We start from the raw sequence: 18,773 nt of genomic DNA on the forward strand, positions 1-18,773 counted from the left end.
CAGATGATGCACTAGTTAGGAGAATAAGTTTTACCGATGACCATTTTTCTCGGAGTTTTTGTCACATCATAAACGAAGTTTTTCTAAAGCAAGACCGACCGCGGACGAGCAAAATTGATCGCCGGGGATTTCAAATCCGCAATTACGCTAAGAAGAATCCGCAGAATACTCAAAGTAGTACGACGTAGCTGTCAATATTAACATAAATGTCGGTAACTCAGATGATGCACTAGTTAGGAGAATAAGTTTTACCAATGACCATTTTTCTCGGAGTTTTTTGTCACATCATAAACGAAGTTCTTCTAAAGCAAGACCGACCGCGGACGAGCAAAATTGATCGCCGGGGATTTCAAATGCGCAATTACACGAAGAAGTCGGCTCTGCGCCTAAAATTGGCACAGAGCTTGCAGAAGCTATAACCGAATCGACCGTTCGGGTTATTTAGGGATAATGCGGTGCGTCGCCTGGTGAGGTTCGTGGCAGGGCTAGAGCTTTCTAGGGGAAACGGGAAAGCGACTTGACAGCCGAGGCTCTGAATTATTTCTTATCCTGCAGACAAAGTAACAACATTTTGAGAGGATCGAAAAACGGGAAGAATTCGCTTACCGAGTATCTTGCCTCGGCTGTGAAGCCAATATCAAAAGGCTTGATTAAGAAATCGAATTTATTAAAACGATTTAAGGGGGCCAGTAGGTTCCCTAGTAGCATAGAATCATTTCTAAATATTTGTTTGTAATCTTTGCTAAATATCTCAAGCGACAGATTTTTTTAAGATTTCTTGTAGATTTCATTCGAAGATATTTGAAATATTTGTTGAAAATCTCAATGACATATTTAGTTTCAATAATTTATAAACATATAGAGAAATTATATTTTTTAATTTATTAACATAATAAAAATACATTTTTGACTTCATGACAATAATCGGACACTTCATTTGATATAAAAGGAACATGAGAAATTATTGTAATACTTTCGTTCCGCTATTTCATTATGAGAGCAAAACGCATGATTTTCATTTTAAATATATTTGAAACGTTTATAATGTATTATAAGAACATAATTTCGAATTTTTTGCACAATCCCTAAGGTAGTAGGACAACCCATTTTATGTCGCCCCAGCATGGCCACGTAAGAAATGGGAGAATCGAACTATTTCTTCGCGTGGGAATTAATCGCTAATTAATTGTTCCGAGAAGAACCAATATCTTCGTAAAAATACAATTTTCAAACCTTCATTAATTAGCGATTAATTCCCACGTAAACAAATAGTTCGATTCGTCCATTTTTTATGTGGCCATACTGGGGTGACATAGGCACGGCTAGTCTATCACCTTAGGGGTTGTGCAAAAAATTCGAAATTATGTTCTTCTCGGAGCAATTAATTGGCAATTAATTCCCACGTGAAAAAATAGTTCGATTCTCCCATATATTTCATGTTTCTCTCCTGCGATCATCCCTAGGAGTGGTGATTCATCCCTTTAAGGGTGAGCAAAAAAATTGAAATTCGATTTTTCTGCGAGCAATTAATTAGCAATAAATTCTGGTATATAATTCATCGATCAACATTTACTTAATAATTGTTTTTTTATTGTCGCAGTGCTAGCTTTATATAAAGCTGACATCGCCACCATTTTTCGGAATAGTATAAGAGCAAATAATTTGTTTCATGTGCAATAAAATAGCAATAAATTAGCAATAAATTTTGCAATAAATTTTATTGAATTGTGCTAAAGTGGCAATTCCAGCTTTATATACATGTCCCATGGGACCATTGTAGCAGCGAAAGGGTTAAACCAAATCTCGATCACTGATACATAAAACTTGGCTCGTTGGATTTCGTATTTCCAAAGTATTCTTGAAGATCGAGATTTTCTCTCGAGAAGGGGGGCAGAGAGCGTCATTCAAGTGCGGTTCATTTTTCAGGTAAACGGGAACATTTTTATTCACGAATGTGGAGTGCGTTTTCGCAGGTGGAGAAGGGACGTCACCGGTAAGGTGCCAGGGGTTATGCAGATAGGGTGAAAGCTCCTGAGAGAGTTGCCAGGATCGAAGTAGCGGGGGTTAGTAGGACCCTTGCCAACTTTCTCGACCAAGGGGTTGATCCACGTAACCCCCGAACTCGGTAGTCGGCACTTTAATGGCTGCATCCTGAAGAACAATGCCTAGTTCCAGAAGGTAGCCAGGAGGACTTTGAAATCCCTAAAAAACCAGCCAAAAAGGGTTGAGCCTTCAAGCTCTGATAATCTTCGCTGAAACCAGATGAGAAATCCAGATTTCTCGGTTTAAGGTGAAGTGAAACACGTCGAGGAACTGGATCAACGTCGATAAAGAAGATTTTGCTAAATGCCTACGTTGACGACGTTCGTTTTTATATTGACAGCTGGGTCGAATTATATTGGGTATTGTACCAAATGGCATATTCCACGTGTCGTTTTCGTACAATAATTATAAAGAAATCGAAGTAAAACTCCAGAAATCCTCTGGATTCATGCCTTCTGGGGCCCTAATTGACTGCGGAGGGACCCCTTGCGCCATCTGTGATTTCCAGGTCAATTAAATTTTCACTCCGAGACCTCGTATTACCATCGTTTTGGCAAAGAAGCGCATACAACACTTTTTTTGCCTTTATCCCGTTCAGATGCGAGTTTATCGATTACTAGAGTGTTCTAAATTGTCGTAAAATTGTCCTGACTAAAATTATCCTGAGAGTAACAAAGTTACGCTACATTTATATAGATATGATGGTAACAAATGTTATGTAGCCTGTTAGCTCCATGTTACATAACTGTTAAGTTCCTGCATTGTAACAAATTTCATGTAACTAATTAGTTCTATGTTACGTAACTGTTAGGTTATTACATTGTAACAAACGTTATGTTATTTGTTAGCTTAAAGTTACGTAACTGTTAGGTTATTACATTGTAACAAACGTTATGTTATTTGTTAGTTTTAAGTTACGTAACTGTTAAGTTTGGTGTTCAGTAGGTAAATGCTTTTCGTTTTGTTCTTGGAGTCGGAAAATTGGGAGATATAGATAGGGAGATGGTCAAAGTCTCGTACTCGTTTAGCTTAAGGGGTAGTTAACCCTTATCACTCCAAGAATATTAGAAGTTGGCAGCATTACTGTCGATTGGAGTGATAAGAGTTAATTCCCCCTCGAATCAGATGATTCACTAATTAATAAGACTTTTTTTTAAGAGTCTTCTACCGAACTAGCTGGAATTTTACCTCATGACTCACGAGCACTTAAGAAATGTCCGAACATTTTCAAGATTTGGATTTTCTGAAAAAAGAAATGTCGATTTGGCCTACACCAGAATGACAATAGCGTCAAACTCTTATATTCCGAAAAATATACGATTATTGAACGCTCTGATGCGAGGAACGGAAGTGTCAAGATGATTGTACAACAATTCAGAATACTCGGGTAATCGAGAAACTTCTACTTGAACGCAATAAAGGCAAAAAAGTGTCTTATGGACTTCCGTGTTAACACATTTGCGACCGCTGACGTGAATTCACGTCTTTTCAAGTTCCATTTCTGGTTGCCGCTGACGTGAATTCACGTCATTTTAAATTTTATTCCTGATTGCCGCTGACGTGATCACGTCCATGACGATACACGATACAAGTTTGCGGCAACCAATTTCAGAATTTCATTATTTTCGCACGGTACTCGGTATTTGAAACGGGAAAAATTTGCCTGTCGCGAATGTGCTAAGACTTCCAGATATGCTGCACGTGTTACAGAACCTCATGGATGTTATTGTTCGACATTCTCAAAAATTAATTTCGCAACATCTTTGCTTATAAGATTCTCGTCATCTTTGCTTATAAGAGTCACGTCATCAAGAATTCACGTCATTTTAAATTCTATTCCTGATTGTCGCTGACGTGAATCACGTCCATGACGATACATGATTCAAGTTTGCGGCAACCAATTTCAGAATTTCATTATTTTCGCCGGTACTCGGTATTTGAAACGGAAAAAATTTGCCGGCCGCGAATGTGATAAGACTTCCAGATATGCTGCACGTGTTACAGAACCTCATGGATGTTATTGTTCGACATTCTCAAAAATTAATTTCACAACATCTTTGCTTATAATTATAATCTGTGAATGTGCTACACCTAACACGAACGATACGAAGATCGGTCGGACCTCCCTTGAACTGAGACATTGGGAGACAATGAATACTTCCGGCGCATCTCTGAAATCTTTTTTTAGGACCCTGTCCAGATATCCTTTACCATCTTTTCCCTTAACATATTCGCAACCACTGACGTGAATTTACGTCATTTTAAATTCCATTCCTGATTGCCGCTGACGTGAATCACGTCCATGACGATACACGATACAAGTTTGCAGCAACCAATTTCAGAATTTCATTATTTTCGCCGGTACTCGGTATTTGAAACGGGAAAAATTTGCCGGTCGCGAATGTGTTAAGTAGAAGTAAGTAGTAATAAGTGGAAATCTGGCAAGGAAGTTCTAGATAGTCCCTAGGCCCTGACTAGTATATCCAGTCTAGAAACTCCAGCCATAGCCAGGCTAGACCCTAGTTAGGGCATGGTCATGCAGCCAAGATAATTTGTCCCGTTTAATGCCGAGGTAGGATCTAGTCGGGATTTAAGTTGGTATCCATGACAATTTTACTTAGGCTTTCCTCGTTACCGCTAGGCTAGGGCCTATCTAGGATTTAGTTGTGTATCCAACATAATTTCGTCCGGACCTTAAATAAAATTACAGCCAGGCAAGAACTATCTATAAGAACTGTCACTTAACGAGTGAAACCGATTACAAAAGACCCAGAAAAGAGTAACCAACATATGCCCAAATCAAACGCGTGGGTGCGCATTCCTTGGTGGATTGTCTCGATTTCGTGCAGAACTTACTTGAACTAAAACTTTGCATAAAATAAAACATTCCCCTCGCGAAGGCCAATAACTTTTGTTTCGACAAGTTTCTTGATAAATGTGCGATTTCAGCGGTGACAGCTGCAATAAGTGGATAGATGGCTTTCCTGGGTAGCAGACACCAAGTGACTCGATAGAGTTTCGCGCCAAATATAGATGTAAGAGCGTATAAGCACAAAGTATAGAATTTTGCAAGTTTGACGATGTAATGAAGTACTTATATTTCTGTGTTCGCTATAAGTTATCTATCTTAAATTCTCTTCCATCAAGGATAAATTTTAGCTCTAGAAAAATAGACATGAAAATAATAAAATTGGTACGTAATTAAAGCAAAGAATTTCATTCACGAGGCGTTTCCTTTCATAACAAAAAATACGATAGACTCCCAAATAACGCGAATTCCTTTAACGCGTCAAAAATGTGACTACTGTTTTCATATAACGCGATTTCTCGTACAACGCGTAACGTATTACAGTAATTACAAACAAGTTTCCATACATTGGGGTGCCTGGACACCTTTTTACATGACAAAGTTCGTTTAAATCGGTTTTTCGTGAATATTTAAAAATTATATACACCTACAAAAAAAAGTGCATCAAATAAACATTGAAAAGCGGAAAATTCTCTATAAAACGTCTGACTTCGGTAAACTCAATTGTTACAGCGGAGCCCCCCTCCGGAAAAGTCCCTTCGGCCACTTTTCTCTAAGGGCCACAATTCTCCCCGCGAGAGCAGTCCCAGAAGGTGAAGGCGAAGGGTTATCCCTGGCTTCCTCGAGGCCCATCTTCAGAGGAGCCTCGCTAAAATTCCCTAGCTCAAAAATAGCTTCGTTTGACAGGACGAAAGGCCAGCTAGCTCAGATATTGTCGCCGTGGTGGCAGCGGAGAAAGACAGGATAAGGGCACTTAATCCGACGTTTTTAACTTTTCCGGAAGGAACCCGGTTTCCATCCTATAAAAAAGGGAGAAGGACTCCTAAAGATATGGTTCGCGACGTTCGCGAAGGGTGTAAGGAGGGTTTACCCGCGGTGTGGGTCCGGGCCCCTGTTCCCTTGACTGCCCTCTGGGCTTACCGGCCCCCTGTTCGGCGATGAGGTCCTCGGAGGACTCCGCTGGTCCCGATTGGCAAACCCCCCGGTTCGTGGTGGTAGGTAAGAGAGACGGCTGTGGACTCTTCCTGGATACGCAGCCTATCGAGAAAACCACCGGACGAAGAAAGCCGAGTAGTGGTCCATGCCCACTTTTATAGGTTTCTTCCTTCTCTGATTCCGGAAGCATCCGCGTTATCCTATTAGTCTATTTCGATTTTTCGTGGCTCAATAGGCACAATAAGTTCAATCGTTTAGGCAAAGGTCCTGGGCCGTCACGTTCCCGGGATGGGGCGACGCCGGGGCCGGCTCGCGTCGATCTCGAAGACTAGGGATGACACCTACGAGGGCATCACCGGGCCCGTCGGCGAAATCCTCACCGAGGCTAAGTTGCGGTCCTGATGGCCTTGTCCTGGGTGATGGGGTGATCTGGGACTTGATCTTGACCGTGATCCCGAGTGTCCCTCCATCGAGTGGTGGCCCTGGATGTCCTTGGTGGCCCACGAGGCAACAGTTGGCCACTGTCGTCTTGAACTTTTTGGCCCGGCTGCCGCACCGATACCTGACCGCGGATGGGCTCCTCGGTAGTGCAGCCGACGACCATGTCGAGGGTATCGGGGTGTCCTTAGATGTTGCAGATGGGCTCCTGCCCGCCGGTCCGGGAAGTCGGGGCCCTCCCAAGCGGGCGGACCTCCTCACGCCGCCAGGACGAACTAAGAGGTCCTACCCCCGCGGATGACCTCCGGCATCCGGCGGCCTCCACAAGTCCGACTTCTGTAAGTCCCTATTGGCCCTGATGGGTGAAGGATGCCATCCCTAGGTGTGGCCTCTGCAGATGATCCTATAGAACGCCCCACTGTCGTCTCTCTTGCCGATGACTCAATGGCCCTGCATGTTTGGAGTCGTCCCGCGATGGTCGAGCATTGCGCGATTCGAGCCGGGCAGTCGCGCTTACAAATTAAGGTTTTCGGGGAGATTTTGAAACGCTGAAATATTCAATACTACGCAAGGAAGGCATCCTACAATATTACCACATTTATAAGGCCTGCCGCCGGAAGAGATGATCTAAAATGATGATGCACTTCCTTTCGGGTACTCAATAGATGGCAGGGACTGAATTAGTTAAACTTAGGTGCACTGATAGATATTTAAAATTTCATATTTCAGAATAAAACATAGGAACTCGAGTTGGATTAATTCACCCGAACTTTAATTGACACGGGTTCCCAATCTATTCTCGTAAAACACTTTCTCGAGAACCGGTACTTCAGCCTTTACAAAGAAAATAGAGTTGCCGATATGCGATAACGTGCCCTGTGCAAGAAATAGCTTCACAAAGAATGCCTCGGGATAACATTCGGGGATCGTGATAACACGACTTGCCCTAACTATGCAAATTAACGTGCACAGTCGGTTGGATCTTCCCACCGATGTCCGTGGGCATAATTCCCCACACGTGCGGGTAACAAAGCCCGGTAGCATCATGCTACAATTTTTTTAATTACGTCTGTGTTTAGAATTTTATTTTACTTTCATAGGTTGTGACCGAAATAAACATTTTTCCCGTACATCCTGCTCATTTCTCCTTCCCAAAATACTTAATATTTTAGTTCTTACGGGTCTATTAATTTATGGTGGGCCTTAGTACTCTAAGGCATCTTAAACAATTAAATCCAATATACACCATTTCCAGCAACAAATTGCGCAGATCGGCTTCGCATAATAGCAAACATCACAGAAGCGAGTCCAATGCTAATAGGCTTACGATAACACGTGCTATCAGCTACATCGGTATCGATGACTGTCTAAGGCAAAGGGAGAGTAATGACGAATGGAGGGCTAATTGCAGACGCGCAATTAGCGATAATTGACGTTTATATTCGACGTGTGTATCTCGGGATCAGTGTTCTTACAGACTTTTTAAGTTATGGTGGGCCTTATTATCCTAAGATACCTTATTAAATTTGATTTCTTACAGACTTATTAAGTTATGGTCGGCCTTATTACTCTAAGGCATCTTATTCAATTAAATCCAATATACACCATTTCCAGCAACAAATCGCGCAGATCGGGTTTGCATAAAAGCAAACATCATAGAAGCAAGTTCAATGCTAATAGGCTTACGATAACACGTGCTATCAGCTACATCGGTATCGATGACTGTCTAAGGCAAAGGGAGAGTAATGACGAATGGAGGGCTAATTGCAGACGCGCAATTAGCGATAATTGACGTTTATATTCGACGTGTGTATCTCGGGATCAGTGTTCTTACAGACTTTTTAAGTTATGGTGGGCCTTATTATCCTAAGATACCTTATTAAATTTGATTTCTTACAGACTTATTAAGTTATGGTCGGCCTTATTACTCTAAGGCATCTTATTCAATTAAATCCAATATACACCATTTCCAGCAACAAATCGCGCAGATCGGGTTTGCATAAAAGCAAACATCATAGAAGCAAGTTCAATGCTAATAGGCTTACGATAACACGTGCTATCAGCTACATCGGTATCAATGACTGTCTAAGGCAAAGGGAGAGTAATGACGAATGGAGGGCTAATTGCAGAGGCGCAATTGGCGATAATTCGCGTTTATATTCGACGTATGTATCTCGGGATCAGAGTTCTTACAGACTTTTTAAGTTATAGTGGACCTTATTACCATAAGGCACCTTATTAAATTAAATCCAATATACACCAGTTCCAGCAACAAATCGCGCAGATCGGCGTCGCATAAAAGCAAACGTCGCAGAAGCGAATTAAATGCTAATAAGCTCGCGATAACTCATGCTATCAGCTATATCGGTATCGATGACTGTCTAAGGCAAAGGGAGAGTAATGACGAATGGAGGGCTAATTGCAGAGGCGCAATTAGCGATAATTTGCGTTTATATTCCACGTGTGTATCTCGGGATCAAAGTTCTTACAGACTTTTTAAGTTATGGTGGACCTTATTACCCTAAGGCACCTTATTAAATTAAATCCAATATACACCGTTTCTAGCAACAAATAGCGCACGATCGACCTCGCATAAAAGCAAACGTCACAGAAGCGAATTCAATGCTAATAAGCTCGCGATAACTCATGCTATCAGCTATATCGGTATCGATGACTGTTTAAGGCAAAGGGAGAGTAATGACGAATGGAGGGCCAATTGCAGACGCGTAATTAGCGATAATTCGCGTTTATATTCGACGTGTGTGTCTCGGGATCAGAGTCGGGTAAGTGCAGCCTCGGTGCAGCTGCAGCTGCGGTCGCGACATGAAATATGGCCGGCCTGCATCGGAAGAGTCGAGTCGGAACTGGCGTTTAACTGCGGCCGAAGTTTCGGTAGTTCGAAGTTTCGGTCTTCACGGTAGCTGTAGGGATGCGAGAGATGTCGGGAATGGGGCACATCTCATGGCAGCTGGTTCTTAGTCTTCTTACCGAGTTACCGCTAACACGCTCTGGTTCCCTTTTTGTCCAGCAACCCCTGACCCCATCGTTTCTAAATCCACCGATTTCCGACATTCCGAAATTCCGAGTCTCCGAGATTCCCAAAGCCCTGAGGTCCTTTCCCCTCCCCCATTAAATGGGGCAAGAGACGTTTAAAGTTGGCATTAAGGCGATGTAAAAGTGACGGGAAAAGGTCTCGTTTTCGTTTAGAGGTTACCTTTTTGCCCAGAAACCCCTGACCCCGTCGTTTCTAAATCCGCCGATTTCCGACATTCCGAAATTCCGAGTCTCCAAGATTCCCAAAGCTACGAGGTCCTTTTCCCTCCCCCTTACAGTGGGGCAAGGGACGTTCAAAGTTGGCATTAAGGCGATGTGAAAGTGACGTGAAGAGGTCTCGTTTTCGTTTAGAGGTTCCCTTTTTGTCCAGCAACCCCTGACCCCGTCGTTTCTAAATCCGCCGATTTCCGACATTCCGAAATTCCGAGTCACCGAGATTCCCAAAGCCCTGAGGTCCTTTTCCCTCCCCCATTAAATGGGGCAAGAAACGTTCAAAGTTGGCATTAAGGCGACATGGGAGTGACGTGAAGAGGTCTCGTTTTCGTTTAGAGGTTCCCTTTTTGCCCAACAACCCCTGACCCCGTCGTTTCTAAATCCGCCGATTTCCGATATTCCGAAATTCCGAGTCACCGAGATTCCCAAAGCTCCGAGGTCCTTTTCCCTCCCCCTTAAAGTGGGGCAGGAGACGTTCAAAATTGGCATTAAGGCGATGTGAAAGTGACGTGAAGAGGTCTCGTTTTCGTTTAGAGGTTCCCTTTTTGTCCAGCAACCCCTGACCCCGTCGTTTCTAAATCCGCCGATTTCCGACATTCCGAAATTTCGAGTATCCGAGATTCTCAAAGGACCGAGGTCGTTTTCCCTCCCCCTTCAAGTGGGGCAGGAGACGTTCAAAATTGGAATTAAGACGACGTGAAAGTAACGTGAAAGAGGTCTCATTTATGAAACTTCTCCGAACCGGACGAGCCAAATCATTTCAAACTTTATAGTGTGAATATGAAGGCCAAAAGGAAGGCTTCACACCCATGAATTTTCAATTTTTTAACTTGCATTCGAACGAAATAAAGGTACAAAGAGTATCTTATGGGCGTCTATGCTAAAACGAGGGTAACACGAGATGTCGGAGAGGAAATTTAGTTCACACTGAAAGCACAGATGGCGCAGGGTGGCATTCTGCAGTCAATTAGGGCATCAAAAATCATAAATTCAGAGGATTTCTGGAGTTTCACTTCGATTCAATTACAATTATTGCACGGAAAAGACATATGGAGTATGCCATTTAGTACGATACCTAATATAATTCGACACAGGTGTCAATACAAATACCAACGTCGACAACGTAAGTACATCGAAGAATCTTTTTTACCGACGTTGATCAAATTTCTCGACATGTTTTACTTCACCTTAAATGCCGTTTATTCCACTATACACCAGGAAGAATGACCGTTTCCTCGATGCGAAGACTCGAATGGTGAACGTCGCCAAGAATCTCGCTCATCCATGTGCAATCTCTCTGATCCTTGAACGACCTCTTTCTCCCCCTGGGCTTTCATTCGAGAAATAAAAGCTCCTCCGATGTATTTGAAAAAAGAAACTGAAATACACCTTTATGGATTGAAAAGTAGAGCGATAACAACCGTCCATTCAGAGGCAACTTACAAATACGAAAATGATTTCCCAAACCCGATGCTGGTGTACTTAGAAACTGGGAGAAGCAAATTCGTTACCTTCTTTCGTTAGATTTTCACTTTTATTAGTGCAAATGTACAGGACGTGTTAGGAGGAAAAGGAAATATTGTGGGAGACGATAATTTAAATTATTAGGAAAAGAAAGTTTGTATAACAGCCGTTAATCTCCGGGCAATATACATATTTAAATGTTGTTGACGTACATGGACATGTGTACTACGTGCACGACGAATGTTGTAAAAGGTATAAAAATTTAGTATAACGCCGTTAGAAAGTATTGAAAATGTTGCAAAGTGTATTGATTCTGAGCATTTACTGTATGTAACACATGTATGCTTATGCGTGTGTTACATACAATAACGGCGTTTTACCGAATTTTTTATTAGTAAAATTTCGATCGCAATTTGATACAAGCACAAAAACATTTTATCTAAGGAATCCTACTAAAAACTTCGTTACTTCAATAAGTAACTCGGGAAAAATATTTTCTATCCGATCATACACGCAAGGTTACACCTCGCACATAATGACTATATATGTTTCACGCTTATTCCGCGCGTATGTATGTACTCAACAAAAAACACCTCAGTACACAAAAACTTAGCTTAAATATATTTTCATCCTCCTTTCACTGAAAGTCCAACTTTCAGTGCTTTCAGTAGCGACCCTAATAGCAAAGAATAATTTCTAAATGTCTGTTCGTAATCTTTACTAAATATCTCAAGCGACAGATTTTTTAAGATTTCTTGTAGATTTCATTCGAAGATATCCGAAATATTTGTTGAAAATCTCAATGACATTTTTAGTTTCAATAATTTATAAACATATGGAGAAATATTTTCTAACTTATTAACATAATAAAAATACATTTTTTACTTTACGACTATTATCGGACACTNAATCGTTAAATATATAGAATATATAGGACAAATATTTTGTGATACTAGGGTATCTACCGTGTTATAGGAGGGTTACCTGTACCTATATTCACTCGATTTCCATTTCAAGTGTCGCTGTTTTTGCTTTCGGTATTTGTTTCTATTCAGTACCGAAACATTTTCAACGATGCACAGAGTTGAATGGATTTTCTAAAAGAGCGAAGAGACGGCGTTGGACGGGTCATTAACCCTTTCGTTACCTTGGACGAGATATCTCGCGACCCAATACTGGCCGATTAACGCTTTTGACGAGATATCTCGCGACCCGGTAGTAGCCGATCATCGCTTTTGACGNATAAATTAAAAAATATAATTTCTATATATGTTTATAAATTATTGAAACTAAATATGTCATTGGGATTTTCAACAAATATTTCAGATATATTCGAATGAAATCTACAAGAAATCTTAAAGAATCTGTCGCTTGAGATATTTAGCAAAGATTACAAAGAAATATTTAGAAATTATTCTATGCTACTAGGGTGGAGTTACTAACAATAAGACTTCAGTCTGAAAGACAGTTCGTAAAATATAAAAATTCTTATTTTAGGCTATCGGCTAAATAGTACATCGAGACGTTCTTTTGCCGACTCGACGTCAATGAAATGTCTCGGCGTCTTTGGCATCACCTTAAGGTGAAGTGAAACCCCTTACAAATCTGTCGATTCGAATACAACACTTTTTTTTAAGTGTAAAAGACCAAATTGTCCGAAACTTTGACACTTCACTCCTGATCATCTAAGAATTGTCCTGACACATTCAAAATTTGGATTTTTTTTTTAATTTTTTAACTTAGCCCAGATAAGAACCGAAGTGGCGTCGAGCTCTCATATTTCGATCAATATACAATTATCGAAGGCTCTGATATGAGAAACTAAAGGGTCAGGACAATTTTACGACAATTTAGAACACTCTGGTAATCGATAAACTCGCATTTGAACGGGATAAAGGCAAGAAAAGTGTTGTATGCGCTTCTATGCCAAAACGATGGGAATACGAGGTCTCGGAATGAAAATTTAATTAATCTGGACATCACAGATGGCGCAGGGGGTCCCTCTGCAGTCAATTAGGGCCCCAGAAAGCACGAATCCAGAGGATTTCTGGAATTTTACTTCGATTTCTTCATATTTATTGTACGAAAACGACAGGTGGAGTATGCCACTTGGTACAATACCCAATATAATTCGACCCAGCTGTCAATATAAAACCGATCGTCGGCAACGTAGGCATTTAGAAAAATCCTCTTTATCGACGTCGATCAAGTTCCTCGACGTGTTTCACTTCACCTTAAACGTCCAACGATTTTAATTCGGTTAATCCACTTGGGCAATGCCGGAAAGGGGTAATTTCAATCAAACGCGGCGGATTCTATTCCCGGGGGAATGTTTTTAGCGCGGCGGCGTTAAAGTGGGAGGAATCGGGAGAAGTTGGGCGAAATTGGAGGAAATAAGGAGAGGTTTTAAGTAGCTCGTAGGTGGGCTTTTCCTCCCCCCGAGGGATCCGCCGACCCATTCAACCCTTCCTTCGGGGGTTAATAGGATCGGGGAGGGGGTGCATCCGTCGGACGTGTGGCGATTTTACTCTGCAGCCCGGAGGGCGCGGAACGCGCGAGGGTTACCCGCGGAATCTTTTACGGCCCGTAAAAAAGGGGAAAAATGCTCCTTTTTCGAGGGGAACGGACCGAGAGAGTCGTTAGAGGGTCGTTGCGGAGTGTCGATTGATCGGATCTCGATTCGAACGAGGAAACTTCGCACGATTTACCGAGACTCGCTTCAACCCATATAACTGGACTTAATTACGCCCCTTTGTCTCTCAGTGGTTCTCGATCGCCGACATCCCCGACAGGTCGTTCCGGGGTTAACTTTAGCCTTCGAGAAATCCTTCCTTAACCCCTTGCCTTACGATTTAAATTACAAAAGCGCGTGCCATATACAACAAAAATGTCGGTCATACATCGGGCCATTTCACGGTTCAGCTGAACGTTCAAAGTCTCACGCGTCTCTCATACGTTTTACGTTTGGCCCGAATGACGTACCACGTCTCTCATACGTTTTGTTCATGTTTGGCCCGAATGACGTACCACGTCACTCACACGATATTGTAAGTGAAGGGGTTAAATTCCAATAGCATGTGCCATAAACGACAAAAATGTCGGTCATACATCGGGCCATTTCACGGTTCAGCTGAACGTTCAAAGTCTCACGCGTCTCTCATACGTTTTGTTCACGTTTGGCCCGATTGATATACCACGTCTCTCACCCGATATTGTAGGTGAAGGGGGTAAATTCCAATAGCGTGTGCCACAAACAACAAAAATGTTGGTCATACATCGGGCCATTTTATGGTTTGGCTGAACGTTCAAAGTCTCACACGTCTCTCATACGTTTTACGTTTGGCCCGAATGACGTACCACATCTCTCACACGTTTTGTTCACGTTTGGCCCGATTAATATACCACGTCTCTCACGCGATATTGTAAGTGAATGGGTTAAATTTCAATAGCATGTGCCATAAACGACAAAAATGTCGGTCATACATCGGGCCATTTCACGGTTTGGCTGAACGTTCAAAGTCTCACACGTCTCTCATACATTTTGTTTATGTTTGGCCCGAATGACGTACCACGTCTTTCACACGTTTTGTTCACGTTTGGCCCGATTGATATACCACGTCTCTCACACGATATTGTAAGTGAAGGGGTTAAATTCCAATAGCATGTGCCATAAACGACAAAAATGTAGGTCATACATCGAGCCATTTCACGGTTTGGCTGAAAGTTCAAAGTCTCACGCGTCTCTCATACGTTTTATTTACGTCTGGCCCGACTGATGTACCACGATTTTACTTTCATAGTTTGTGACCAAAGTGAACATTTCCCCTTCCAAAAATACTTAATATTTTAGTTTTTACAACCCGTTTAAGTTATGGTGGGTCTTATTACTCTCGGATACCTTAGTATTAATTCTTTTAATGTCTTTCACTATTTGAAGTGAATTAACTTTTCTTTTTGACGCGTTTATGCACAGAAAATGTAACGATAAATAGTCAAATGCACCTGATGAAGCCGAGCTTAAGAACTTTGAGTATATTATGTAATTTGCCATAATTTCATTCGATCTTATCTTGTCAATAGTAGCCAATAGAAATCTGCTCGACCGAAGAATTTCTTTTTTTCAAGAAAGTGATTCTTTCGCTCAGTGTACGCACCCCACTCGTCAGAAGCGTCATTAAGCGTCACAATCCTCTCTAAAGTCCAGAAAAAAGCATGTAACATAAGCCGACGAAAAGATATCTGAATTTTGTCATCCTTCAACCCTTTGCACTCGGTTGTCCCCTTTGAGGGGACATCGCAAGTCTAGATAGGTTGGCGCCGAGTGCAAAGGGTTAATCTTGACCGCAAGATGACGATTGGTCATCCTTCAGCCTTGACCAAAAGATACCAAAATCCGGGGGAGGACATCATCTTGTTTTTTTGTTGTCTATATGCTACAGCCAAAAGAAGCGTCATTAAGCGTCACAATCCTCTCTAAAACCCACAAAAAAGCATGGAACATAAGCCGACGAAACGACATCTGAATTTTGTCATCCATCAACCCTTTGAACTTGATTGTTCCCTTTGGTGGGACATCGTAAGTCTAGATGGGATGGCACCGAGTGCAAAGGGTTAATCTTAACCGCAACATGACGATTGGTCATCCTTCAGCCTTGACCAAAAGATACCAAAATCCGGGGGAGAACATCATCTTGTTTTCTTGTTGTCTATATGCTACAGGCAAAAGAAGCGTCATTAAACGTCACAATCCTCTCTAAAGCCCACAAAACAGCATGGAACATAAGCCGACGAAAAGACATCTGAATGTTGTCATCCTTCAACCCTTTTCACTCGGTTGTTCCCTCTGATGGGACATCGTAAGTCTAGATGGGATGGCACCGAGTGCAAAGGGTGAATCTTGACCGCAAGATGACGATTGGTCATCCTTTAGCCTTGACCAAAAGATACCAAAATCCGGAGCAGGACATCATGTCTTCTTGTTGTCTATATGCTACAGCCAAAAGATGACATTTCGGCTAATTCATCTTTTAAACATATTTCAGTCGTTGTACAGTCTAGGTGATCAGTATTGAGTTGTCCAATCCCGTTCTCTAGCGACCTTAGAGACATCGTCCAAATGTTCCCGAAGTTCCCCCGGGTTCCCAAGACTTTCCCAATTCCCCTAATTTCCCTCGTCTTCGGGACTTTGCCAATGTTCCTTGCTCCCGTGGATTCGTTGCCGGCGTTCCTAGTTTTCGGCGTTTTCGCAAACGCGAAACGCTTTCACCCCCGCCGAAAGCCGGGAGGACGAAATCCAAAGAGCGGAGATTGCATGTGGCCCTAAATCCGATTAGGGTGGCTTCGCGTCTTAAGGCCCATATCGCAGCGCGGACATCCGGTCATAATAATTGAATCTGTTAACCGCCACGGGATTACGCGCGGATGCAGATGCTGGGAAGCATGCATCCCCGATGCGTCTGACGTATTCCGGCATACTGACGCGGAGTGCAACCCCGACGGTTAAACTCGTTAAAAGGCAGTCCGTTCCTCGGTGTGCGTTCTCTCGCGTTCGGGTGTGGGCACAATTCGAGGAACCTCCACCGCGGAATACACACCCCCGTGTTCCAACTTCCTCGCCGTATCCGCGTCGCGTACGTGCGATTTTACCCTCGCTCGATATTGTTTGAAATTCGCTTTCCATTAGTGGGAAAATCGCCAGCCAGCAGGGACTGGTAGCGCGATATATGGAAATCCGCAAATAACCGGCCCCGCCAAAGTGCCGCCCCGAAGTTCCATGGCGGAACGTGGAAAGGGCTGTTTTTTAACAGGGAGATCTGTATACTTCGAAGCCGATAAAAATAAGCTGCGGTACTTGAGGACGGAGGAGCTCGTATTGTTTTTAACCACGAGTCGAGGTCCTTTTCTCTCCTTCCTCCTCAACGCGGTGCGAAGAGAAGAGTAGAGGACCATGGATAAGAGCCCATGCAGGAAACTGACCAGAAAATCGGAAACAGTATTTAAGCTCTACACTGTTAAAAATATTCATAACATTTATACACTTTTAGTACACAAAGCTGTAGTAACACTTTGACGTTGATGTCTTAAATGCGAATTGGTATGTATTTATTGAATATAGGAGACTGGTCAGGAAATCGTAAATACTTACTAGGAAGGTATTCCAGGTCGATCGCTACGATTTCACTTCTTTTATAATATGTTACAGTAGACTAAAAACTAAGCGACACGTATTCTTTTTTTATCCGCCATTAAACACTATAAGGGGGTGGAACTACCATCCAAAGTAAGGCATGTCAAGGGACGATTTGGCAGTTTCACCCACAAGAACATAATATTTTTTAACCAATCCACTTGGACAAGCTTTCGCATAATAAGAACTGAAAAATATAATAACTTCAATAAAAAAAAAAATTAAGGGGTCAGCCACCCCTCTCAGGGTTTACTTTGGATGGTGATTTCACCCCCTTAAAGCGTTTAATGGCAGCTAAGAAAAAATACGTGTCGCTTAGATTTTAGTCTATTACAACATATTATTAAAGAAATGAAATCGGAGAGATGGACCTGGGATACCTTCCTTGTTAGTATGTAAGCTCTGCACTGTTAAAAATATCCCTCAAACACACCTTCCATATACGAAAATTTAGCCAAATATATTTATCTTTATTTTATCGATTACAAAAATAGCTCAAATTGCTCCCTCCCCATGAAAAGCTCAACTCAATTATTTTGCCAAACATGCCAGAACATCCATTACATTAAAATCCCAGCTAAAATATTTTGCCAAATGTCATAGTACATTTGGCTTCACGTATGCTGCATGTACAAGATTTTCTGCTTCCTCGCACCGAAGACAAATATTAAAAACTATATCGAAAAAAATAAAAAAATTAGAAACTACACTTGAAAACAATATTCTATTTGGCGAGCACCAGAAACATCATATGCTGGAGTATACCACGGATGCTCGCCGAATGAAATATCGTTTTAAATTTTAGTTTCAAATTTTTTTATTTGTTTCGATATAGTTTTTAATATTCGGCTTCGGTGTGAGGAAACAGAAAATTTTAAACATGCAACATACGGGAAACCAAATGTACTGTGATATTTGGCAAAAAGATTTTACCTGGGATTTTAATGTAATGAATGTTCTGCCATTTATGGCAAAAATAATTGATTTGAGCTTTTCATGGGAAGGAAGCACTGAGCTATTTTTGTAATTAATTGAATAAAGATAAATGTATTTGGCTAAATTTTTGTACACCGATGGAGTGTTTGAAGGGATTATACATTACTTGGCGGGAAAAAAAATCTAGAATATTTACCTTACTTAAATGCATACTCCAGAAAATCTCACGCAAACGATAGTTCACCGTCTCTCTCCGTCCATCCTGACAAAATGACATAGAAAAAAATGTGAGGGACAACGTGGCTAAGAAATGGATGACTGTCCATTCGTGAGAATGGAAGGACATCGTAGTTGCCCTCTTCTTAAGGGGCCGCTTCGGCATATAGCCTCTTCGACTCTTGCAGTCTCTTCGGGCAGAGCCCCCTACGTCTCGAACGCTTGGCAATCCCCTGATTTATCGGATTAATAAAAAAA

Source organism: Orussus abietinus, unplaced genomic scaffold (genome assembly GCF_000612105.2).
Source record: "Orussus abietinus isolate OABI.00-Male unplaced genomic scaffold, Oabi_2.0 scaffold290, whole genome shotgun sequence".
NCBI classification, from domain to species: domain Eukaryota; kingdom Metazoa; phylum Arthropoda; class Insecta; order Hymenoptera; family Orussidae; genus Orussus; species Orussus abietinus.